This window comes from Stegodyphus dumicola, chromosome X1 (genome assembly GCF_044657685.1).
Source record: "Stegodyphus dumicola isolate Sdum_Otavi_A_Nest chromosome X1, ASM4465768v1".
Lineage (NCBI taxonomy): Eukaryota > Metazoa > Arthropoda > Arachnida > Araneae > Eresidae > Stegodyphus > Stegodyphus dumicola.
Window position 1 is genome coordinate 239,567,203 of NC_140780.1, and position 25,868 is coordinate 239,593,070.

The 25,868-nt window shown below is 31.9% G+C and overlaps 1 pseudogene across 3 annotated transcripts in view; it reads left to right on the forward strand.

Annotated features, from left to right (window-relative positions):
- Window positions 1-6,646: 6,646 nt before the first annotated feature.
- Window positions 6,647-25,868, forward strand: part of LOC118197438 (toll-like receptor Tollo pseudogene) — a 156,421-nt pseudogene continuing 137,199 nt past the window's right edge. For all 3 annotated transcript variants that reach the window (XR_015038406.1, XR_015038407.1, XR_015038408.1), the window contains exon 1: window positions 6,647-6,966. The product of XR_015038406.1 is annotated as a toll-like receptor Tollo pseudogene, transcript variant X1 (transcript). The remainder of the gene's footprint in view (window positions 6,967-25,868) is intronic.

A 25,868-nucleotide genomic window follows, 5' to 3' on the forward strand; every position in this document is an offset into this window, starting at 1 on the left:
CTATAAGCTGAATCAATAACCTTACGTTAATAAGCTTCTTACTGTGTTTATTTACCAATTTTTGGTGTTTCTTCTGCAAAATAGGTTGATAATTTTTTAAATTTTTTTAATGTTAATTTTTATCTCTGAACTGGGCTAACTTATGAAAAAAATTTTTTTTTTTTCTTTGGAGATATTCTCTTACTTAATTTTAACTAAAATGGGGATTAAGACAAAATGAAAACTATAAATGAGCGAAGTGGAATACATTTCCAGGGAAAATAATTAAGAAAACACTAAAATCTGTTACTGGCACCTTTAAGGCATTTGTTAGCAAGGTTATTGAAAGTAAGGAAAAAGTAAAATTTTCAGTGAGAGGTCAAAAGGAGAAAAAGGGATAAAAATAACAACAACAGCTTAACTCTAACTAAAAACAGTTTAGCTTACAATGTATCCGTTCTTGTTCTCTGCTAAAATTAATGCCAACTTCTATCATAAAGCATTTGTAAGCCCACGACACATTATTCTTAATCTGTCTGAATTTTCTATTCATTTAATTCCTTAAATATAAACCTTATTTTATATGTCATCATTTCGCCGTTTTCACGTTTCTCGTTGAATAGATTTAATATAAACTGGTTAACTAGATTAACTCATAAAATGAGGCATCATTTTTAGATGCTAAGTTATGCACAACTTTAAAATCTTACAAAAGTGAAACGACTCAAGTTATTGAAATTTGATACACCTAAAGGAAAAGTTTCGAAAATTCGATGATACATTAGTTTGCGTTTTCGGTGTTTTATTTATTTTACTATTTATTCGTTAATAAAATTTGTATTCAAAGAGTATAGATCAAGCATACTGAAACTGCTTTTAATCTGAAGATCTATGATTTCGCGGAAAGAGGAAAGTTTTAAACAACTGCGGAAACAGAAAACACGGAATCGAGGTAACAACAAACTTATACATTCTAATAACTATAAAAAGAGGTCCAAGGAAATGAAAACCCACTGAGCTGGTAAAAGCCGCTGAACGCTAGTAGTTCGGTCTGGAGTTCGAGTCCCTGCGAACAAGCTGTCTGTATGGGCATTTCTGTGTTTCCCCATAGGTAACGTGGATACGAAACAGTTTCCATTAAAAAGTCCGCCACGAGGCATTCCTTTCAGTGCAGTTCCTAAGGCGGAGCACGTTATAAATAAATATACGGCAAGAACTAGTGAGATCTATGCAAGTTTTAATATGCAATGATTATCTTTCTTCGCTATAATTAATGCAGAAAAATAGTGTTTCAGAGAAACTTGCTGCTGAAATTCAGTCTTTTAAGACCTTGCAAGATCTTGATATCGACATTCAATCTGTTTACGTTCGTAGACACTGTGGAAATTTTGAAAAGAGAGGGTTGATGTTCTTTCTAGAAAAGCCAACTATGAAACTTCCCATTTACGTAAATCACCGTTTTCCTGTTTTTCATTGGAAGCGGTTTTATAGAAATTATGCTATCTGTATTTGGAGCAGAGACTATATGGTCTCATCAAAAGCACGATAGACCAAAAGATATTTTTCCTACAATTTTTCACAGAATAAAAATTGATCAATTTTCAACAGATTTTAAATTTACTCAATTTTTGACTGAACAAGGCAATTTTAAGATGTATTTAAAGTGTTTTGGACTTTCTTCAAGTGTTTGTGCAGCTGCGGTAGCGGCGATGAAGATGTTAAGCACATTTTTCTTGAGTGTTCATCAAGTCCAACAAAAGCAGATACTTGAGACAACTTTGAAGCACCTGTCTGTATCTTGACCACCAATTTCTCCTGAACTCTTTCGGACTAAAGACACAATTTCTACTTTTAGGAAATACACTCTCAATTTAGTTTATTGAATTCTCTTTATTTTATTACTTTTTTATTAGCACAAAGAGGCAGTTTGCACAGAAGGGCTATTAATTTCGTTTTAGCATTTTGCGTTGGTTCACTATAATCCCTTTTTAAATTGTTGCTACCAAATATTAGAGCCCTGTATTATATTTAAAGAAATTAAATAATGAAGAATTTGCATAAATGTATGCATGTTTCTCTCATTGTGATAAAACATCGGTACCTAGAGCCATCAAATTTTGAATAACGTACGTCTCCACCGAAATATGAGCATCTGCAAGCCCAAACTTGGAATTTGAAATTTGTTTTACTATCTATTTCGTGTTTCGCAAAGCATTTATGTGTTTTTTATTAAGAAACTCAACGATTTTAAAGCGAGCAATGGCAACACTGTACGAAAAAAAAACATTTTTTATCCCCAGTGCACGAGACTGTGTATCAGAAATTCTAAAGATATGCTCATCTTAAAATTATTTTACGATACAGCTGTTGAATTGAATTATATGTTTAAAGGGTGAAGAACGTGTAAATAAAAATAACACACAAAATGTTTTTTTTTTTTTAAAAAAAAAAACGCTCCTTTGGGCGTAATGTAAAATTTGAAAGCTTTTAATTTTTTTTTTTTTTTTTTTTTTTTTTTTTTTTTTTTTTTTAAAGCTCAGAAGGTTGACGTTAGGAAACGTTAGGAAAGTTAGGAAGTTAGTTGAGAATTTTAGCTTTTGAAGCCAGCCCTGGGTTTCGTCTTTCTAGGATTTCTACCGGCTTTTAATATAATTTAAGTGATTATGCATTCTTTAAAATAAATTTGTTAATTTAGAATGTACTTTTATTTATTTGGTAAGTATCATAAAGATTCTTCATTGAAATAGCTCGTTTTTAATGTAATAAAAATAGGCACAATTCTCAGCAATGATATAATCCTCTAAGCTCAAAATAGGTTTCATCTGAACAGTTTCGCAGATTCTGCTTTAAATTTCTGGGAAGTGATTCTGATATTAGCTGTAAATGAAAATAATTAACATTAAAAATTTTTGAAGCAAATGTTGCATTGCGATAGTGTTAAAAGGAAGCAAAAAATTTCCTGAGATTTGAATATTATTACATAACATAAATAAGTTTTAAAGCAAGTTGGGATTTTATTTTTATAACAAACAGTAATAAATATATTAATTTTCATTTCAAGCAAAAAAAAAAAAAAAAAAAAAAAAAAATCAAGATTTTAACATTTTTAATTATTTTAATGATATCTGTATGGATAAAATTTTGTTCTATAATAAGTATTGTTAAATATTTAAAAAACTGCTGATAATTCAATATTATATGCACTCTGAAAGCACAATAACCAGAAATTTAGTCCAAATACAAAATACTGTTTCTTTATATTTTTAGATCCCACCAGTGGCTAAGACCGCTGATTACTGCTAGTTCGACCTGTGTTTGAATCCAGGCGAACGTACTGGTTGCATGGATGGCTTTCATAGATTTCCCCTTGTGTAACACGAATATGAACCAGCTTTCCAAAGAAAGTCTACCCCACGAAGGCATACCGCCTTTCAAGCAGATAGCCCTAGTGCGTTTTGTGCAGATTCAAATAAACTAATCCTGATCTTTATAGCTTTAATGGTAATTACACTAGCATGCTTCTTCTGATATACCTATTTTTTATTTGATTTTCATTACGATAGATATTTATCATTTCTTTATCTTTTTATATACGAGTAGCTGCTAATTATTTTCAAAAGAAAAATAAACGGTGTAATGAAATACTCGTCATTCTAACTCATATTACGCTTTTCACTTTATACGAAATTTACCCAAATCACATATCAGCGTTTCCAGAAGTCTAAACAATATATTTAGCTGAATAGTATGCTTGGAAAATAGACTCTTATATGAATTTTCTAAGAGTGGAAGCATATATTTAATTTGCAAAGAATTTAATGCGTCAAAAAATAGCCGTGTTAAAGGATTTCCTGCAAATTTGTAAATAGATCATAATTCTAAAAGACGGTTATCTAAGAAAAAGTTATGCATTTGTCATAATATTAGAATAAAAAAGAATTGTATTCTTTAAACGAAGAGAAGTGCTCTTTTTCAGGAAATTTAGGGGCAAGTTTAAAAATTAGGATCTTGATTTAACATTTGGTACTTTAGGGTATAAATAAATTACCAGACGTGTAAGTGAAGATGAAGGTAAGAATAGCTTTAATTTATGATGGAACGTTTGCAAAAGCAATGTTCTTAAAGATCAGAAACAAAACTTTATCAGTGCTACTAAGAGTTCCCTTTTTAGGTTTTTATCTTAAAATTTTATCTTCAAAGGTACTGCTTATAGTTTGAGAATTAAAAGAGGTTATTAAAATAAACTAAAAAGTAACTATATAAATAATTTATTGTATTCCTTGATTAAATAACATCTCTCCCATTTTTTAGTATTGAAACATTACGTACAATTATTCTTAGTCATATCCCATTAAAAATATTTTTTTGCTAAACTTCATCATAATATTTTTCATTTTCACGTACACGCATATGCAGAATAAAGAAATAAAAATAATAAATAAATACATTTTCAGGTTTATCATCAAAAGGTTGTAGCTAATCATTTAATCAGAAAGCAGAAAAAGCTTGTTTTTCATAGTAAACAAATAAAGTAGTGATGAAACATAAAGAGACATAATTTTAAGACATAAAAAATCAAACTTAAACACTCCATTTATTATAATTACAATCATAAATACATTATATATGGATAAAAACCATGTATCCTTTTATTCATGTGGCCTTTTATCAGCTTGGACTTATATCAGTGCGGGCTTTTATCGGTGTGGGCTTTTATCACTGTGCTCTTTTATCTGTGTGGGAGATTGTCACGTGAGCAATTATCATACAGTGGGATTATTTGATGAAGTTTTGTGAACTTTCGTCCAGTGGGCTTTTATCCAGCGGGCACTGTAACGTGAATACGAGCCAGTTTATCTTAGCGGGTCCTCCATGAAGGCATATAGTCCCCGTCTGCTTTGCCATATTCCAATAACCTGACTACATTTTTACTTTCCGGAACTACCGAAGAAGCGTGTTTTGAAAAACTGCTTCAGATTTTATGCTTGATTTGAAAATTGATTTTAGTATATTGTTCCTTTTCCATTCTATATCCATTAATGTTAAACGCACTGCTTGGAATTGAAAACTGATTTTAATATATTGTTAATTTCCTGTTCTGTATTTATTAATTTTAAAAAGCACTGCTTGGAAGTATATATAATAATATATATAACTAAAATAAATAGTTCATCTAGTTTGAAATAATCTGTTTAATTCTGAAACGAACATATACAAATTACAGATTTTTAAATACTGACATCAGATTTTCACTTGAAATGCATATGGCTTTTTCATTATGAAACTTTCACCAAATTAGGCTCGAATTTTCCCCAATATGCAATGAAAAATAATTTACATAATGCAAGCATTCTTGTCGGTTAATCATTTTCTTACTATTGAGGAGCACATTCGTAATTTGAATTACATAGTGCAACGGACGTAATCTGCCCTCATTCTTGATCACATTCGTGCCTTTTCTACGTCTTCATACCAATGAATTTCAGACGCCTAAAATAAGTGCAGCAGTGGAGAGCAAGCAGCTGAGTTCAGAGCGATTCAGTTTTGATTAAGCTCTATTTTAACTGGCAATTTTTAAGTTTCTAAAATTATTATTGGTTGAGGTCTTTTGCACGTATCTGCGTCATGAATGTTACGCAAGAATCGCATAACATCCATTAATTTTGAAATGGCACAGTTTAAGAGCGCATTACGGTCGCTTCCTTTCGGAAGCAGTAATTTATATTCATTGCTTATTTAATTATAAGTTATTGATTACTGTTGCTTTAGAGCAGCGTTTCTTAAAGTGTGGGTTGCGACCCCCAAGAGGGTCGCGGGACCTGCAGCAGGGGGTCGCCAAAAATGTAGCAGTTTTGATATTTCTTTAACTTATTATAATAATTTTACACTTACCAAATATTTTTACACAATGTATTTGAAAATAGATAAAGATAAGACAATACAAACTAAAAAACGAAAACGTTTCGACGCACTCTTTTTATAATATAAACGTTTATTTTCTTTGCTTTGCACGCGACGTCTGTTACTTATTTAAAATTTTTACATCGTTCTATGTCTTAAATTTAGAAATTAAAGTTAATGACCTAAAACTGCAATGGTATATATATTACAGTACAAGTTAAAAAACTGACAGTTTCACACACGCGTGTGTCGGACTTGCGCAATGCTTATGGGGTCCCACAACATTTTCGTAAATATTATGGGGTCCTGGGGGTCGCGAAAAAATCTCAGGGGAGTCGCGAATGAAAGAAGTTTAAGAAACCCTGCTTTAAAGCATAATTAATCTATTTGGAGTTTCTGAAAGAAATTTTTAAAGCTTTAAACTGAAATTTTAGTTTTAATTTACATCCATTATACTACATATATATTTAAATTTAAAAAATATATATTTTGATAATCTCGCCTCTAAGTCAGAAGAATGCGCAAAACAGCTTGCACGTATAGCAATTGCACATAGGCGTTGTTTGTCTGATTCATAGCCTTTCTCTATATAGTAATAGTTTCCGGTTACGTGTATTGCCAGTGCTTATTAGCGCTTAATGTCTCAATCACGCGCAGCATGGGCGCATGCGCGGTATGGCTGTTTTCGCGAGTTGGGTTTTAAATCAACTCTCTCACCATAACGATTTACGGCGATGCCGCTAGATGGCGAACAGCTGCCATTCACAACCGCGCTTTTTCTGTCCTCCTTTTCAGACAACCGTTGATATGCGAGAGTGACCTCGTAGAACAGTCTTCGTCGGAGGTCCAAAGGTGATTGAGTCGGCCGTGAGGCTGTTTTGTTTTCTTACTCAGTTGACGTAAGTGTGTTATTCGCGGATCTCGAGCGCGCAATTTAAGAAAAAGTTTGGTTGAATCTTGGCAATTTATGCATAATATTGGCATCGAATGTTCATGAAGTTTGTTAAGCACATGACTGAATTCATATTTAAATTATGTGGTTCTAATATCGAATTTCGCTGAATTTGCAGGCACCGATTTTAGAGGGTAAGTTCGTTTTTAGTAGTTTTAATTTTTTAATTTTTTTAGTTAATGCTGCAAAAAATAGTGAACTCGGGGGGGGGGAGTGGCTGTGTTTTTCTTGGAAAACTTTCGAAGGAAAGTTACTCCAAACTTCCTAAAAGATTTTATTTTCTTTCTACTCTGCCTTATTACTCCCGTCTCAATTTATGCCAAGTTATCGGTTTTTCTTGAACTCCATAATTTCCTTATTTATTTGTTTTTAACTATTACTTCATTTATGGGTTTCTACACTCATTGTTAACCGAAGTCCTACTCACTTCTTTTCAGACATAAATCGGTATTTCAACAGCCCTTATTCCAATGGGCTTCTCTTCTTCAATGACTTTCTGCAAATATGAATAATTTAATAGGTAAAATAGTGTACTGCATTGAAGTTTGGTAATCATGAAATAATGAAAATTGTAACAGAAAAAGTAGTGGCTTTGATGATGTTTTATAAAAATGCCCCTTTAAAAAAAAAAAAAAAAAGGGAAAGAAAGAAAGAAACAACAAAACAAAATAAAAAGTAAAGCAACATTAGAAAATTTCATACTTAACAAGAATTCGGTAATTCGGTTCAAATACGATGGTCAATGCTGTGAATAAAATGAAGTGCAATGTTTATTCCATAAACATACCCTTTAAATTCAGCAGTTTTGGGTGCTGTTCAGAAGCTCACAGTATAAATATAAAAGAAATATATTTTCCTGAAAAAATCCGATAAAAACTTATCTTAAAAAAATGAGTGATGATTATTGTGAAAAACTGAATGATTAAAAAATATTTTATATCATCTTTTGTTGTTAATTTACTTTCTGTTTCTTTTATAAAATTTAATTTTAAAAATGTATAATTATTGTTTTCTCTAGTTAATTAAGTCCATTATTGATATTTATATTTTTCATTTCATTAGTATTTTTTAAATTATTATTCCAGATCGCCTTGCTACAAGGCTCAGGCAGTTTCCAAAGTTTCTACAAACCTAAAAACTTCTATTTAATTACTTATTTATATGGATCATTGCTAAGGAATATCTATATATATCTATATCAATGATTTTGTTTTGTGCGTGGTCCAGTTTGTCTTACTTGTGCTGAAATACACACACAGTGCTTTAATTTCAGCAAAAGCGCATCCTCGTGCCATCTTCTGTATTTCGGTTTTCAACAGTTCTGCCGAGCGGCACATGCCAGCGTATTTCTTCGTTTTACATTTCACTCTTGTAATGTCAGACGGTATATAAACTTTTGAAAAACGTGTTCTGTGTGTAATGGAGAGTTCTTTTAATAGCGAAAGCAATCATTTTATTAATGAAAACTATGACTAAACATGTATAGATGAACAATAAAATATCACTATGAAAATTTAAGCATTAAAAAAGTTGGTAGGCCAAGCATACAGTTCGTGGATAAGAAGTTATATTAAATTTTGTTCCCAAACTGAGATCAATTCCAATCTTTACCAGGGGAGAAAAAAAAACTTTTAAAGATAAAAAGAAATTTTATTTAAAAATATTTAAATGGAAAATAAATATTTCACTGTAAACCACATTTTTTTAAAATAAATAAAATTATACTTAAAAAAAATTTTTTTTTAAGAAATAAAAGGCTGCATAAACTCAATTTCTAAGAGAAATAAAGGGATACGAAGTATATATACTTTTCGTTATATCGTATTATGTTATACTTCTCGCTATATACTTCTTATATCGTATATATGTTCTACTCCGTTATGTCGTATTTTGTTATTAGTTTTTTTTTTTTTCCTTTCTTTTGCTTTTCATTGCTTTTAGTTTAAAATTGCATTTTGAAAATTATTATATTTGCTTTAATTTATCACACATTTTATTATTATTGTTTTTAAATCGATGTTTTGGAGTATCTTTATTAGGGCTTGTGATGTTTGGTTTAAAAATTAAGGTTTTCAAACGTAGCATATGTAATTTGGTTTCTCTTAGTTTCATTGCGTACTAGTGCAAAACAGAAAAATCTGTAGTTAAAAGAGCGAGTATAAAATGCTTAAATATGAAAAAAGCAGCTGAATCAGTAAAATGGTAAAGCATTTTGTGGCAGATAATTTTGCAAAGGCAAGTTGTGATATATTTGTAGTTATACCACTTATACTGTCGTGTATTTTTAAGAGTTACCTTCTCATTTACAACGGGGAGTGCGAAAATAAGTTGCTTATTTATAGTTTGGCTCCTGATAATTTTGGAAGTATAATGATAATATATTAATTTAATATAGAAATCAAATAAACAAAATATGATTGAAAGATTTTTGCTGTTAATTTTTTAGGAGCCACATTAATCTTTTAACGTTGGCTCCAATTAAAAGACACTGTTTTCTCTCCTTCCCTTTTAAAAGGTATGGTGTTTACGTGCTGCTCATAGCTGGTATAATTTAATTTTAGCATTAATAGAAATGTGAGTTTATTTGCTGATGAGTAAACGAGTCCACGAATTTTATCAAAATAAACTCACATTATGAGTCGGTGCATGTGCATTTATTGAGTATTTTTGTCAGGAAGTATTCAGCAGATTGATTCATTTGAGAAATTAAGAGAATTTATTGGTATTCGGTGTAAAAACTTATTAAGCTGAAGAGTATGACCTAAAGCAAGGTCAAGGTTAATTTATCATTGGACAACGCGGGGTTTAGAGGCGAGGATGTGCTGCGTTGCCGAAAATTCACATTAACATCACACATCGAAGAATTTAGGTATTATTAGCTTGTTTTTGACAGGATCCCTTATCAATGCTATAGGGCTGGAAGACTGAGCGACTAGGAAGGACGCCAAATAAGTTGCAAAAAATTAAAAATCAATTAAAACCATATTTCAAAAAAAAAGAACTTTACTAATACTATTAAAAATAGCTTAAAATGTTAATTCTTGGTACTGCATTTAATTCTGACCGAGTTATGGCCGATTATCTGGTTTCTATTTAGTCATCTTTCTAATCATCTTCTCAATCAATCTGACGAATATAAATTGACATGCGACTCAACGTGGTATCAGTTTAAAGAACAACAACATTATTTAAATTTGAAGTAATTGATTTTTGTGGTTACCTTCCTTATTGTTGTTACTAATCTCATTTGTCTGACCTAATCAGAATAACCCACGAATTTTATCATGGCAAGGGGTACAAGACTGCGTATGTAGTTGACAAGAGCCTTGGGCACCATATAGGTGACAGCAGGATTTGAGGAAGAGCACCCTGAAGGGGGGGACGTTCGAGGGTATCCGACCTCTCTTCCCCTGCCAGCAAACCACATGGGAGTACTTTCGGCTCGCCCTATATTTCGCGTGCCCCGGTGCCGCAAAGCTACTATACATTTAAAACATCCATGCCTTCCCTGGGCCCTTTAGTACGTAAACAGAGTCACTAACCACTATCCCACTGGGCGGTACCTTTCTTTTTTTATATGATGTATGTCTGCAATGAAATAAATTTTAACTTGTAAATTTTATTATACAATTTCATTAAATCTAAGGGGTAAGTTAAGCAATTTTGTGTTACAAATAATCCAGTTTAATTAACGGCAGCAAAATTAATGAGATCAATTTACTCTGAAACAATGCAATAGCTAAGTTTGAGAGTACTATATACACGCTTTCCAAACATGATAATTTACATTTGGAACTTACGTAGAAATTGGTTCATACTTATAGTTACGTATTTTTCAGTGATTCTCCTCCTTGACCGAAACTTTAACTCTTTACTAACATAATATTATGATTTAAAATACTGTAAAGGCCCTTATTTTCGCGATTTTCGCGAACCCGTTGTAATCGCGAAAATGTGAGCCTCGCGAAATACATTTTTTTTCCGCCTCAAATAATAATAAAAAATCAGAAATTTTTCACTTACTAAAAATTTAATCATTTATTGCACAGTTACAAGCTTTTTCTTGACAACTTTCTTTCGTATAACTATTTTTGAATACTATACAACTATATTTCTCGAATAGAAAACAATAAAATTAATAGAAGGCAGCTCATTCACTTAGAATACTATTTATACCAGCTTCTTTGAAGGCATTCAAAATTATCTCGTGTTTGGCTTCAATACCGTTAAATACGCGCACAAGCCTAGAAGAGTGAATCGGTTTTAGTCGTGATGCTTGTGTCGAATGGAAAGATAGTGACAGCGTGCTTTTACTCTGCATCAGATAAAAGAATGTCTGGAACAACAAAAGGAAAATATGAAGAATCAAGATGGTAGAATGGGATAAATTCGCAAGTCCACAGATTCTTTTTCCTCTAGCAATTGAAGCTCATTAGAATACCACTCAATAAACTCATTCTTGAGCAAACGCTTGAACTCGCCATTTAGACGAGAACCGGGGGGGGGGGTACGAACTTTTCGGACAAAGGGAAGTTTCTTAAAATGCTTTATGCAAAAGATGTACTTTTGGAAATTTTCAACTTTCTCAACTTTACTTAGGTACTTTTGAAATTTTTCTACTTTCGGTTCTGTTCATATAAAATTAGCGAAATTTTCAGCTCGCGAAATCACCGATATATTCATTTTTGCGAAAATAACGGCCTTTACAGTAGTTAAATTCGGTGACTGTAAAAATGTATAGATATACTAGATTATTTGCATTATTGATATGGGCTTGCATTTACCTTTTTCCTTCAGATGTAGAAATGTCTAGGCACAGCTGTGGTGTTATGTACTATATTCTTAGTACATAACACCACAGCTGCAAGAAAGAAATTATAATTCAAATTTCACGAAGAAAACGAAATAATTGTTAGTACATAACAAGTAAGCTTCAAGAAAGAAATTATAATTCAAATTTCACGAAGAAAACGAAATAATTGCTCACATTTACAATATTGTAAAGTGTTTATCAATACTAAAGTTAATTACTTGGTATGAAGGTTGTCCCTTTCAGTACGGAAATCATTGTTGTCTTAGATCGTAGATAATACATCAGTGGTTTTCAAACTTTGCAGAGGTTGTACGCCTTTACCATAACTAAAAATTTAATGTACTTCTAGGATAAAATTTTCTGAAAGATTGTACCTCCTACAAAATACAAGTACCTGCCATTTAACTGAGACAGTTGTTTTTAATATATTAAAAATGCATATCTATGATTAAAGTATTTAAAATAGAACAAATGCATAACTTTTTTTTTAATCTTCTAAGTGTCCAGGATCATTTTCATCTGATTAGTATTCAAGATTGTATTTGCTCACTGCTCGAAGATTTCTTCTGATATGAGTTCATCTTTGTGATCAATATTCATCATCTTTGCCTTTAGCACCAATTCACAACCATCATCTCTAAAAGTTGCCTTTTAGCTTCTGGTTCAAGGTCTGCGTTTTCCAAAGGCCATGTTTGCTTACACCATTTTCACCATTTTCACTGATTGCACGACTTCAGCAATAGTCTGAAAAGAAAGGCAAGCTTTAGCATTACTGTTGAATAAGCTTGTATGGTAACAAAAGAAGGAACTTTCTTGCTTGTATGGTAACAAAAGAAGGAACTTCTAAAATTCCTCGGTATATTTGCTCATGCTGTCATTTTTCTAGTTTACTTTTTGGCAGCCGCTCGAGTACTTACTGAAAGCTAAGGGGTTATATCTGCGGTATGTGTACCACAGTTTGAAACCTGAATGTTATGTAAATTTCAAGCGAAAAATTGTTAAGACTATACTTCAAAACGAATAACTTTTGCAAGAAATCTGGGTGCATTTTAAAGTGACAAATGAATAAAATAGATTTAATATATTGCGATGAACTGCATCAAACATACCAATCTGCCCACCTCAAAAATCAGATTTTTTTAAGAAAACAGGAGAATTATTTCAGTGACAAAGTAATTTTTAAGCAGTAAAATGTACATTATAGAATTTAACAAAAAAAAAAAAAAAAAAACTGTGGAAGCTTTCTGTTTAATATCTCCAAGCTTTAAATGCAATTAGGGCAAAAGTACTGATACATTAAAAATATTTATTATTTGATGCTCTTTATATAAAAATAATAGTTTAATCCGTTTTCATACAATTGTTAACTGCAGTAACATATTTTACTTTTTTGTAGAGGAAGAACACTTTCATTTTTCTTATAGCAGATGTTACGTAGGCATATTTTTGCTAATGAAAGTTTTTGCAGTGTGTTGTCCTTTACATTGGATCTGAAATTAGTCCTTACTTTAATAACTATTCTGAAAATTCTCTTACACTGTGCATTGCTCTGAGGAATTGGCAAGATGGATAACGTTATTTTAAAGAGTTCCCTATAGAATTTCATTAGCACCTTTCAGTTTTTCGATTAGACCCTTTTGAGTATCAATTAGTGTTGCTTCTGTAACTTAATAATCGTAAACTGTAAAATTATGATTGCATTTTTTCTGTTGCAACATCAATATCTTCGTCTGTGAAAGCTAAGCGAAGTAAAACTGAAAATCTATTGAGCAGTTTCTTGAGTAGAAACATCTGCAACTTTAGCTCGTAAAATAAGTTCCTTGCTAAACTGAAATTTCTACAATATATAATCACACTCTATAACTTCTAACAGGTAAATCAAATTTATTTGTATCTTCATCCGAAAGCTGTTTCACTACATTGTTCGCTGCAGCCACCGTTCACAATGAATATTTAAATATTTTAATTAACAATGAGCACATTAAAATTAATCTTTAAATCTCCTCTAATTGCCTCTTATTGCTTTTACATAACTGCCAAATTTTTTCTTTTTTATGGGTCAACATCTACGCAACCAGTTTATTACATTTAGGTATAATAAACTAGAAATGTTGATTCATGATATGGATAGATGCTGAAGCATACGTAAAGATCCATAATGAAGAACAAACTTGGTAGCCGAGGCAGGTTTAAATATTCACTTTTTTAATTGGCATTTGAAGCAATAAATTACCTGGCCCACTAATCGTGCCTGTTCCAGAACGTAATGTTTACATTTTTTATATCTTTTTGGTAAGAAGTGCAGCGTATATATATATTTTGTATATATATTTTGTAAGTAATTGCTCCTTTTTAAATCGAAATTCTACAACAGGTAAAAATTTTCGGTGTAAAAAATATAAAATAGCACGAGAAATATTTCTTTCCTTGATTATTCATTCTTTGAAAATTCGTTCACCCATTGTCTGCTTCTGTGGAAAAAAAAAAAAAAAAAGTCTAACAAGCTAGCACGTGTTTTTGACTGCGCATGCTAGTTCTTTTCACAGTGTGTGTGTGATCCGGTGGCAACAGCAGGAAAAGAAGTGTCTGTGTATACGTATGAAGTTGAAGTGTCTAGCTGTCAAGATCTGTAGTCATTTGATGCTTCATGTTTTGACGCAATTCGATTTACTATACCGAGTTTTAAGTTATGAAAGACGTTTGGTAAGAGGATAAACAGATATGAAAATTTCTTTTGAAGACTTGTTTCATTACTTTGGCTAGAAATTCGATGTATTTCCTGCAATGAAATAATTTGTATTTTGCAAAGCAGTCAGTATAGTTTGCTTGGTCTGTATAGAACAGTTTTGATAATGCCCAAGTTTTTTTGTTGAAGCGTTTCGTCCGGAAATGTTACTGAAAACTTTGCGTAGTATGTAAATTTCAAGCGAAAAATTAAAAACGAAATACATCCCGATTTTTATTTAGCACAAAATCAATTCTGTACACATAAAAAATTATGAATTATTATGTAATGATCTTTCCAGATTAAAAAATTAGCTACAGATAAAAAGTGTGTTTTATGAACATAGGAGCAGAAATATAAATAAAGCATTTTATTTAAGAAATAATAACAACAAGACTGAAAAATAATAATAAAAAAATCTAATCTATTGGTGATTAGTCGAATAACTTAATATAACTATGCTTAGCAACATATAGTAGTTTAACAATAATTGCGGAAAAGTTCGTCTCTCAAATGTTTTGCGGATATGAGCAGTTTTGTTTAAGCTCGAAAGCTTTCTAAATTAAATTGCAGAATGGGCAAAGGGCGAACTTAGCTTTAACTTTGATTTAGTTCACCTGGCAGTGGGCTGGTAACACTGTGCCTCGTGTAAGTGGCGTTTTGGCCTGGAAGCATCGTAACTGAAAAATTCCTTGACCCTTGAACCGTTTAGCAGGTGCTGGGTTCGAGTACCGGTTAGGGGCGGATGTTTATGGCAATTCGAATTACTCTTGAAGCAGTAAGGTCCCGTCTTTATTAACCCCCAAGGGGAAGGAATTGCAGATTAGCCTCAAACCCAAAGAAAACTTATCTCAGTTTAAATGTGTAAATCGACAGTCGACTGTTCAAAAATAATTTAACATTTTACGTGTTGGAAACGCTAAAATTTAAGGGAAGAAAAATCCCTAATCTGATATTATGCTATGTTGCTAAATATTTCTGAAACTTTATTAGTTGTTATTTTTGGTAGGGAACTATGATATAGGTATTCTTTCCGCCTTTCCTTAGAATTAAGAACAGTTGAAAAACACAGTTCTGTTTTATAGCTATACATGTATGTAATTATTCCTATTAGCTTCTCTTACAAATAATTTATTTTTGAATATATATTTTTGAATTTATTTAGGATTAATTATTTTTTAATTTTAATTAGGATTTTAATTAGGATTACTTTTTTAAAAGGCCAATATTCATTACCTTTTGAGTAGAAAATGTACTCGAGTATTCATATATATTTGTCAAGAATTATAAGAGAAATTATTTCTATGATGTTGATCCGTAATAGTATGTAATACAAATGATACAATATAATTATGTAAAAAAAAAATCATGAAATAAAAATGTGTTATGATATTTTCAATGAAAATTGTGTGCTGATCATTTCATTCCATTATAAACCGTATTAGATTATTATATGTAACTTAATGGATGTTTGCAATTTTAAATTATTTGAAATAGAAAATGTGCTTTTGACGATAATTTCAGTTTTTCGGTGCTAAAATGAATTTCGTTTTAATTAAATGTTTACTTAGCTCTTTAGTTTCTAGACTTCGTTTCTATTCCTAAACATCGATGAAAATTTAAGATAGATTTTTTAACTCATTTCGTGCGAAAAAAAATTTCAAATTATTCTTCCAAATTCAAGAGGAGATGAGGTATTATTCTTTTTTCCCGCACTTCATTTAAGTTGCAAAGATCATCAAACGGGCAATTAATTCAATAAATATAAAAACATAGTAATTTCTGAAGGGAGAAATAAAGAAACGTGACGGATCGGTGTCAAGGTAGTCACTTTCTGTGACGTTCAAAACCTGGCTAGTTTCTTCAATATTCCCCTAAAAGAAGGAAAGCTGTGGTTAGTACTGAGCCCACCCACATCGCCTTCCAAACCCTCGTGTGGAAGAGGACCGTATGGGGAAGGGAGATTTGGCGTTTGGATAGAAATCTTGGAGCGAAGCCAGGGGGGGTGAAAGGTCAGGAAAAAAAAAAAAAAAAAGCGATCAGATGCCTGAAAATGGGCCTCGGGCTTCAATGTTACGAAGCTGAGAATTTCGTGTTTAGTATTTTGCATCATTGTTCTTTTGCTCTGTTCTTGGATGTGTAGTTTTAATTTATTAAAATATAGGTAGCAAAGATAAAGATTATGTAACGAAGGGAAGATTATTATTTAGATTATGTATGTAAGCAGCGAAGAATAAAGATTATGTATTTAATGAATCCAATCATTCACTGCCTAAATGAATCCAAATTATTCAACGAGATTCATAAAGTTATGCTCGAGGTTCCAAGTATAAAGTTACATTTAAATATTAAAGGAAAAAAAGACTCATTTATGGCCCAAAAATTGACCAACATTAAGAGTACAGTGATCTGTGATCAGCATTATAATTAATAACGTACCTGGGCGAAAAAGAGAGACAGTGTCCAGCCTGCAGAAAAGTATCAGGTTCTGTAAGATTTTGAATCACAAATGCTATAGTTCAACGAAATGTTTTTCAAAATGTCAATTTTTATGCTCAAAGAGACTTGTTAGGAATTAATATTATTGGAATCGTTTATAATGTTATTGTTATAGCCCTTCTTGTTTTAACACACGCATCACATTAGTCTCTTGAGAAAGTGTCTGACTTAGATAGTAGAAATGGTAGGACATCGGGCTGTTTTCCCGGGTATGATATTCACTGTGTGATTGATAAAGATAAAAGATAAAAGTTTCCGACTTATTTTAACTCTGATTGATAAAGATAAAAGTTTCCGACGTATTTTAACTCTGTCCTATTCTACCCAAATGAAGATATATTGGTAGGAAAACATTAGTGGACTCATATTTTTTAATTTTAAATAGAGGCTACTAATTTATTATTTTTATTTCCCCCTTTACTTTCCTACTACTTTTTGTTACTTAGCTCTTTACTCTCTAATTGCTTTATTTTCTGTTTTCTGATTTCTTCATCTTTTGTCTCATTTCTAGCGTCTGCAATTTCATCCCTAGTATATACCAGAGATCGTCAAACTTAATGCCAGTAAGAGCAGCTAACAGCTTTTCCAAGAGCCGCAACTAGCTATTTATATGGCTGTAAAATTAGTGAAACAGTTTTTGAATATATATATATATATATATATATATATATAAAATTTTTTTAGTACATATGGTTATGAATGAACATAGTAAAGAATTCTCGTTACATTTGCCTTTCATTCTTGAAGGTAATTTTTTACGATAAACATATTTTAAACTGCTCAATGATATAGTGAATTCTTTTTAATGTAATTTCTTACAGTTTCCGTTTTAGTTAGTAATTTTAATCGTTTCCATTTAAATGTGAATAAGCTGAAAAAAGGGGAGAAAACGTGCAGGGTATATAATCAAAGAATGGGTATGGAAGGAAGCATTCCAGCAAAGAATAACGCAATTAACTTGAAAAAAAAAAAAAAAAAAAAAAAAAGAGGGGGGAGGAAGAATTAGCATTTTGGGCTCAAAGGGCGTTAGCCCAAAAGGGCTATTAATTACGTTTTGGAATTTTGCTTTGATTTACGATAAATGTTGGTTCACATTTCAAACTGTTGCCACCAAATATTACAACCCTGCATTATATTGAAAGAAATTAAATAATGAGGAATCTGCATAAATATATGCATGTTTCTCGCATTGTGATAAAACAACAGTACCTAGAGCCATCACATTTTGAAAAACGTACGTTTCCACCTGAATATGGGCATCTGGAAGTCCAAATTTGTATTTTGTTTTATTATCGATTTCATATTTTGTAAAACTTTAACGAATTTTCGGTGAACAAACTCAACGATTTCAAAGCGAGCAATGGCAACACTGTAAGAGGGGGGGGTGAATTATGTCCAACGCGCGAGACTGTGTTTCCGAAATTCTAAAGATATGCTCATTTTAAAATTATTTTGCGATAATTTTTTAAATTATTTTCGCTGCTGAACTTAATTTTATAGTTTAAGTGCGAAGAACATGATATTTAATAAAAAAAAGGTAACGCACAAAACGTTAAAAAAACGCCCGTTTGGGCTTAATGTAAAATCTGAAAGCTTTCTGAGTTATTTATATATATTTTTTTTTTCTCTTAACCCATATGTCACAGGGAAAAAATAAAGCAAATCATATGTCTAGCACCAGCTGGCGAAGAAACTGCAATTCGACATGCGAAAATTATTGCATAAAAACTAGTTGCTTAATTTTACACACACAACTAACGCTAGGACCAGTATGCGGAAGTCAAATTTAGATTTAAATGATTTAATTAATTTATTGGATGCGAGCTGGATCATGACTTATGAGATGCGTTTCGTTTTTAAAAAAGCAAATTACAGGTACATTCGTATTGCCGTTTTGTAAGATATGAGTAATTATCAGCGCAACAGATTGCTAGTGTATCTGTCATCTATCCGGCCGATAGATGTTTCTAACATCGTCGCTGTAAAAAGTCACGGTAACGGATTTGCCTATATATAATATATAAATGCCTATATATATATATATATATGCCTATATATATATATATGCCTATATATAATATATAAAATATATAATACAACTTCAGAATAGCAAGAAAATTGCTATTCTGAAGTTGTATTATATATTTTTTCTTTGATATTTTTCATCATTGAGATTAAATGCATGATAGTATTAAATGAGAGCAACGTGGCTTGAATGCGGTTTAGTCAAGTAACGTGTTTAAGATTAATCGTGTGTAATGGCATACTCACTGGTACCGCAGTTACATTTTACATGAGGAGTATCTAAAACCTAATATTTCACGTACAAGCATACTTAAATTTATTCCAAGTTAATTATTAAATATATTCCCAGCTAATAATTAAATTTATTGTGAGTTAATCGCCATGCTCCCTTCATTGCAATTAATTCAATAGTTCAATAGTTTTTAAATTCAGTATTTTTTTGGAGAATACTTAAGACTAATTAGTTTACTTTTCCCCGTTATTTGTTTACGTGTTTTGAAACATAATTTGCTCTTGTGGGAAATAGATAGAATTATAGTAATCTTTAAACAGGCAATTGCGAAAAGCAAATTGTTGCCAAAAAAAGGGGGGATTTTCTCCCCCCCCAAAAAAAAACAACTTCCTTTTTTACCAAACGTCCAAAGTCTATCATTGTTCCAAATTCTGAAAAAAGTACATCAAAGTTCCGTGATATTTATGCAGAAAAGTTCGAAAAGAACTTCAATTTGCATACCAGCCAATTCTTATCAAGTGGTGCATTTATATGAAACTTAAAATTTTTTTATATAAATCTCTCTAACTTTGAAATATGCAGTTTTTTTTATTAAAAATATTGCGCGGCACAAAATTTGTGCGCACCGCTATGTCAGTGCTTTCATTTCTGTGGTGTTCAGAATGGCAACGAGAGGGGGGGGTGAAGTAAGCTTTGAAATGCAAGCGAAGTGATGACAATCCGCTTCATAACCGAAATATAGCAGAATGTTGTCTTCCCATGGATCTGCACGCTTGTGCCAAGCGCATGTACGGGGAATGGAAAATCATTGCAGAACATTACGTACGTTCTCAGGTTCTAAAGCTTTACAAACTCCGAGTTGACATCTCGTTTTCGTGAACATAAATATGTTGATAGAGAATTCTGACTATCAGTTTTAGTGAGTGAGTATCTGATTTATCATTGCTTCTGTACCCATAGTTCTTTTTTTCCCCCAAATGTTTTTACCAATGTATGCAACCTCCCTGATTTAGAGATGAGTGAAACGAAATAGCTTCCTAATATTTTAAGAGAATCGGAAAGATTGTGTATGTCACACAAACACGCAGTTTATGTTTTGCGTATGCGATTCAGAGTTTAATCAAATGAAATCTGAATGTTGCACGAAATGTTGCTCGGAATCTACAACCAATTTTGCGCTTTAATGCAATACTGAACCTGAGACTAATGTTGGTCTTGCTGCTTTGTAGAGTATGAAGACATGAACCATTGCCGAAATTTTTTCCGTTACATCTGCCGCATTTTTTAAAAAAATCTTTTTACCTAGCAGAAACGATCGTTTAGCAATCTGCCAAGTGATAAAAGGCATATCGCAATAAACCTGTTATCGTCTGCCAGGTCGTTAAACGATCGTTTTTTGTTTCATTGTTTTTGAAACTGTCCTGACTGCATTTTCTGTGATTTCGTAATTCAATTTCTACAGTACTTCCGCATCATCCGCTGCAGCATTTTTTATAATTTGTTTTCATCATTTGATTTGATGTGATTTTTGTGAGTCTGTGTTGTTCTAGTTGCCGACTTTGCATGATTTTCCGTTATGAAACTACAATATTATTAGCATGGGCTAATTTACCATTTTCCGCTTACTTTTTAACTTTTTCTGTTATTTAATTTTATTGTATTTATGTTTTACATGTCTAATGATTTGCTTTTCATGTGTATTAATTTTTGAAAACGTCTTTAACCTTTTGGAGCAGCAGCTCTTGGTAACTTTTAGGCGAGCTTTCTACAATTTTTATTTTTTAGTTACATACATATATATTTAGTTTCTGAGTCGCTGTAGTTTGTATTAATTTTGACAAATGTACAAATTGTAAGGTCTAGTATTTTCGGATTAAAGTGTGTTTTTAATTTTTTAGCTCGAAGGGCGTTAGTCCAGAAGGGCTATTAATTTCGTTTTGGCATCTTGTGTCGAAAACTTTAAAAGTCTGAATAACTTTCAGATAGTTGCCACCAAATATTATCGCTTAGTATTATATTTGTAGGATTCTCCACTGTGTAATTCTAATTTACAGTTAAAAGTGAAGAATCTTAAGAACTAGTAAGCGAATAATCGCTTGAGTTCGTGAAAAAATAAATAAACTTGGAAAGGGTAAAAGACTCTTTATTATTCAACTAAGATTTAACAGAACTCCGTCTTGGAGTTGTACAATAAAGCCGACCAAGTGTGACAGAGACTAAAAATCAAACTTAACTAACCTTAACTAAAGAGATATAGCCGAAGCTATCAAAATTCTAACAGAATTGCCCCCTTAACGCTAATTGACTGCGGAGCTATCAAAGGCCTAAAGTCAGCACCACCTGGACTCAGTGAGTTACCTCTGTGAGTTAGTTCTAGGGGGTGTTGCTAAAGTACGGCCGAGCGTAATAATAGCTTACGAGAGAGTAGCCTAAAAAGGCGGACGCGTGCTGCCAGAATATCTGGTATCTCTCTCCCTAAGACAGTAAAACTTCGCGGTTAAATACCGCTGTTCTTCATTAGCATTCAGACGTGATTCTAAACTACGTTCTGGCCGGAAGTGGTAAGTTGAAATTAAGAATTGATAGGAAAGAAAGTTTAACTCAAAATTTAACTGTTAATAAAATTAACATAATCTTTACATATTTAAAAAATTAAATAATGAAGAATATTCATAAATGTATGTATGTTTCTCGCATTGTGATAAAACAACGGTACCTAGAACCATCAAATTTTGAATAACATACGTTTCCACCCGAAAATGGGCATCTGGAAATCCAAATTTGTAATTTGTTTTATTATTTATTTTATATTTTGTAAAGCATTTATGAATTTTTGATAAAGAAACTCAACGATTTCAAAGCGAGCAATGACAACACTGTACAAAAGAAAAAAAACATTTTTATCTCAAGAGCGGCGCGCGAGTCTGTGTATCGGAAAAGATGTACTCTTTTAAAATTATCTTGCGATATTGCTGTTGAATTGAAATTTATGCTTTAAGTTCGAAGAACATAATATTTAATAAGTAAAGGTAACAAACACACAAAACGTTAAAAAAAAACCGCCGTTTTGAACGTAATATAAAATCTGAAAGCTTAATTTTTTTTTTTTTTTTTTTTTTTTTTTTTTGGTGGTACTACGTGTATTAGGTACTTTTCATATCGTTAGTTGTACACGTGTCATATTTTTCTAAAAGAGTCAGTTTCTAAGAGATTCAGTTTATATTTTTCTAAACAATTCATTCATTTTCAGTTTCCAGCATGTTATTCGAGACATATGAGGTAAGTATTATGGTTCCCCCCTTTTTTTTCATTCGATTGCTTTATATTTTTGGCGAGCCAAGTTATCAAAAGTGTATATATATAAAAGTCTAGAATGATAAAATGTTTTAACTTTAAATTAAAACTAACATAAATGTTAAAGAGCAATAAATTACCATCTTTGCAGCCGATTTCAAAATATATTGATTCAAGAGTAATAATACGGAAACGATAAATATTGATATTTTCCAGTGCACTTACACAGTCATACATTATAGTTGGATCTCACTATAACTGAGATGGCGGGCCCTTAGGAAGACTGCAAAAAATACTGACTGAAGAATACATGCCTACACACTAAAATCTGAGTGCAGAGTTAATGTTAACTCTGCAGATGAGCAGATTATGAGCAGATGTGTATGAGATAGATCAGCTGATTCACAAAACTTTTTCTGTTCAGTGGAATTTCTTGGAGATGTTTTAACGCTATAACATTTTATTTGATTTTGTTGTCTTTCTTGAACTTTCTCGAAAGCTATTTTTTCAATGTTATTCATATCTCTTTGTCGGCTTTTTTATATTTTATATTTTTGTTTTTGTTGTTTACATTGTTTTTCTAGGTTGAATGATTTAGCAAAAAGATATAACTGTTAGATGTCATATGCTAATAATTAATATATTTCAACTCCCTTATCTATTTGGTAGCTTACTGTTTGTATAATCTCGAACCGACCGCTATCGCTTTCATCATCGTACCTCATAGATGATAAAGCACAGAAAAATGCTAAGTGTGAATAATATTAACAGGGCTATTACAAATCCAGTGGTAATTAAAAATCTGAGAAATGCTTTCCCCCTGTTTTTCGAGAGATTAAGGAATAGAGATATCTCTTTCATACTCACTTTACTTGTTTCTGGCCGAAGATGAAAATTTTAATCTTGATGTCATGTTTTTTTAAATAACTTATTCTGGAAAATCTTGCTGATCATCTGTAATCATTTATTCAATGCGAAATGTAGATCAACAATTAAACATACATCAACCTGCACGTGGAAAACTTTTAGAAACTGTGATAGAGCAGGTGAAGGATGTAAATGACTATACGGCATATTCAGCATAGCATAAACTAGGTTGCATTGAATTGGTAATTTGCAGAGAATATTTAGGTTTCAAGTGTAAAATTGGCTTGCATTTATTAGAACAACTCATTCTAAAGACGAAAATGATGGGGAAAAGCTGTAAAAAATTTTGCTTATCAGCTATCTAAAATTTTACGTAAACAAATTTGCTAGTTTTCCTTTGGAGTTAGATGCCTGATAATTTTTAATGCATGTTATCAGATATGGATTTAGATGCATGTTATCAGATATGGATTTACATGAATGTTATCTGATATAGCGCAAGATATGTATGAGCAGGAAATCCAGAAATCCATTTTCGAAGTATATGCTGCACTCAGCACATTGACCTTGAACTCAAACAAAGGCAAATACATATCGCTCTTAAATAACTACGTGACAAATACTGAGTCTTTTACGACAGAGTTCATTGTAAACATAATAGAAAGACCGAAATATTCGTTTTGATGGCGCATTTTAATATTTAGGATTTTCAGACCAATCATTTTCGCTTCATTCGGTGGAAATTGTCCATTGTCTTTGTTGTGTTCCTTTCCTTTATGAAAAATGCCGTTGCGACGCATGAATATGTATTTTAGGAATCTGATAATGTATAACCTGTACATTTAAGGCCTTTCATTCTCTGTCATTGAAAATCTAATATAAAAAAGTATGCATGTGTCTTAGGGTTGAAAGGGAAAATTCCATCCCAGAAAAAGGAAAAGATAGTAAAAAATTATTATTTGGGATGCTAGAAAACAAGACTGCTGATTGTTGATGCTTTAGCGTCTCCAATAATTGTTATTCAGTGTATTTTTTACTTTAAGACTAAACAACTGATATGGTATTTTACTTCATGAAATTTGATTTATACAGTATGCAGTATTCCTGTAAATAGTGTAAACGTTAACATTTTTGTTGCTCTTACGTCCCTTTTCTGTTTATTTTAAAATTGTCTTCGATTTCAGCGCAAAATACAAACCAGTCAGCTTCAAATCGGTTGATTGTTCTTGTATGTATAAATATGTTTATTTGCATCCGCTTATCAACATAGTGTAGAGATTAACATTCGTTGTAGAAGATAAAAAAATGTTACTACTATTATCTTTTTAAATGACTTTTCTTTGATGCCTAAATTAATAATTATTTTGTGGAAGATCTAACAAGTTGGAAGAAAGGCGGTAATATTGTTGTTGAATTTTGCGATTTATAAATAATCATCAAGAGGGTCCCATTCAAGGTGTCTGCTTTCAATGAATGCTAATATAAATGGAAAAAATATTGATTTATAAGTCTACATCCAAGCCTATACACTTTTAATAATCAGAAACTTACTGTTTAAAAAACATTACAAAGCGTCTGTAGAGGCGATTAGGCATTTTATTTCGGAGCGGGAGACGAAAAAATAACGCAGTGCAATCAGAATCCCGCAGGATCCAAACCTGGGACCTTTCGCTCACCAGCCGGATGCATTTTCCTATTAAACTACGAAGCAACACAGCGAAGAAGGAGAAAATACCTTACTAATCTATCCCTGAAGCTGTGATACCTATTTTGAAAATATCTAGGTAGCTTCATGGAATATTACACAAAACTCCTTTTAGGGGCGAATAGAAAACGTGAAATAGGGAATCTTTTGTTGCCGTGTAAAAATTTACAAGAAGCAAAAGTGCATGAAATACTGATATGTAAAAATAGTAATGAGTAAGTAGTAATATGCACAGGGAGAGTAATTAAGAAACGTCTTAATTTTGTAATATAATTTAAATGTAAACTTCGAATCTATACTTTTCTGTATTTAGATTCGCAGGCGAAAGCTCAGTAGAGTATTAGAGAGGAGAGGAAAAGGTAGTTTTTGCTCTCACCTGTTAATATATGCTACCTAGGAGCAATCCAGAAACATATATAAAGGATGGTTTATCTGCGTAAGGGAAGTGATGCCTTCATGGACGACTTTCTGAGGGGAACTGGCTCATACACGTTACACATGGGGAAAACCACGGAAACGCCCATGCAAGCCTCCCGTTTACCTGGAACTCTCAGAGTTCAGCGACTTAACCTCTCGGCCGCTCTTGGGGCATGTATAATGGCATCAAACTTTGCAGAACTGTTTGCCAAAAAAATTGCAGTTGTAGAAATCTTCATTGAAAAAAATTAAAAATAAAAAAGCTAAAACCCGTGTATTTATATTACGTAATATTTATTAATTTGTGTGTGCACAGCATTTTATTTACAGTTTTTTAACAATAACTAGGCATTATAGAGAGTAATATATTTTCTTATCAGGGATGATATATTTAAGAATTTAATGTACCAAATGTGTTGTCAATTGACTTATCGTGTACCCTTTACATTATCTATTTTT